The sequence below is a fragment of the Gorilla gorilla genome, chromosome 8 (assembly GCF_029281585.2).
Source record: "Gorilla gorilla gorilla isolate KB3781 chromosome 8, NHGRI_mGorGor1-v2.1_pri, whole genome shotgun sequence".
NCBI classification, from domain to species: Eukaryota; Metazoa; Chordata; class Mammalia; order Primates; family Hominidae; genus Gorilla; species Gorilla gorilla.
In genome coordinates this window covers 38,908,843-38,910,565 of record NC_073232.2, presented here as the reverse complement: position 1 = coordinate 38,910,565, position 1,723 = coordinate 38,908,843, and the positions used below count along the sequence as shown (strand labels likewise).

General features: G+C 43.8%; 1 pseudogene; it reads left to right on the top strand.

Moving 5' to 3' along the window:
• Positions 1 to 581: 581 nt before the first annotated feature.
• LOC101129600 (ATP synthase F(0) complex subunit C1, mitochondrial-like) lies at positions 582 to 1,032 on the top strand (annotated as a pseudogene).
• Positions 1,033 to 1,723: the final 691 nt, after the last annotated feature.

The following is a 1,723-nucleotide window of genomic DNA, read 5'->3' as shown; positions in this document are numbered from 1 at the left end:
GCCTGGGCAACAGAGTGAGACTCCATCTCAAAATAAATAAATAAATAAAGCTACATACTGAAACCAAAGCAGACAAATCCATACATTGGTCCACCAAAAAGTGAGCAGCCTAGGACTATAGAAAACTTTATATTACCCAAAGAGTTGGGGAGAGTCAGTTTATCATCAGTTTTGGCAGTGGTGGGAGTAGAGGGGAAATAACTTTCCAGTAAACAAAAAACATCGTCTGCATAGAGTTTAAAGGGAACGCGTGAAGGTTTCTGCCTATCCTATATCTACTCTTTCTTCTTATGGAACAGTCCTGTCATTTTCCTCTAGAAAATTGCCTCCTATATTTTCTGGCTATGTGTTCAAGGAGGTATAATACCCACCCCCAGATCCAGGGATGGGCACTTAATCCAAGCCGGGATAAGGAATATATACCCTTGGAAATTTCCTGGACTAATAATTAATAGGATGTTATAAGCCTGGAGCTGCCATTGCTAAGGGCTAAAGCTGGGAGGTGAGTCAGTCACATTGAGCCAGGCGAGCGCTGTGGGCTGAGCAGGGGCTTCAGGGCAGTGGGAGTGCAGACTGAAAAAATGCAGACCGGGGCACTACTCATTTCTCCAGCTCTGATGCGCTGTTGTACCAGGGGTCTAATCAGGCCTGTGTCTGGCTCCTTCTTGAATAGCCCAGAGAATTCATCTAAACAGCCCTCCTATAGCAGCTCCCCACTCCAGGTGGCCAGACAGGAGTTTTAGACCAGTGTTGTCTCATGGAACATTGACACAGCAGCCAAGTTGATTGGTGCTGGGGCAGCCACTGTAAGTGTGGCTGGTTCAGGGGCTGGCATTGGAACAGTGTTTGGCAGCTTGATCATTGGCTATGCCAGAAACCCGTCTCTCAAGCAGCAGTTCTTCTCCTATGTCATTCTGGGCTTTGCCTGGGGACTTGGGGCTCTTCGGTTTGATGGCTGCCTTCCTCATCCTCTTTGCCCTCCCTGATGGTCACCTGCGTGTCCCTGCTGCTGCAACTCCACATCATTCCTAGTGCTGGGGTGTGCTAAGCTTTACCATTAAATACAATATTTCTCAAAAAAACAAACAAACAAACAAACAAAAACCAGGAGAGCTTGCTTGAGAATGAAGTCAGTGCAGAGGAAAGCAGGCTCTAGAAACAAAAGCATCCGATCTTTGACAAACCTGACAAAAACAAGAAATGGGGAAAGGATTCCCTATTTAATAAATGGTGCTGGGAAAACTGGCTAGCCATAGGTAGAAAACTGAAACTGGCTCCCTTCCCTACACCTTATACAAAAATTAATTCAAGATGGAATAAAGACTTAAATGTTAGACCTAAACCATAAAAACCCTAGAAGAAAACCTAGGCAATACCATTCAGGACATAGGCATGGGCAAGGACTTCATGATTAAAACACCAAAAGCAATGGCAACAAAAGCCAAAATAGATAGATGGGAATCTCATTAAACTAAAGAGCTTCTGCACAGCAAAAGAAACTACCATCAGAGTGAACAGGCAACCTACAGAATGCGAGAAAATTTTTGCAATCTACCCATCTGACAAAGGGCTAATATCCAGAATCTACAAAGAAGTTAAACAAATTTACAAGAAAAAAACAACCCCATCAAAAAGTGGGCAAAGAATATGAACAGGCACTTCTTAAAAGAAGACATTTATGCAGCCAAAAGACACATGAGAAAATGCTCATCATCACTGGCCA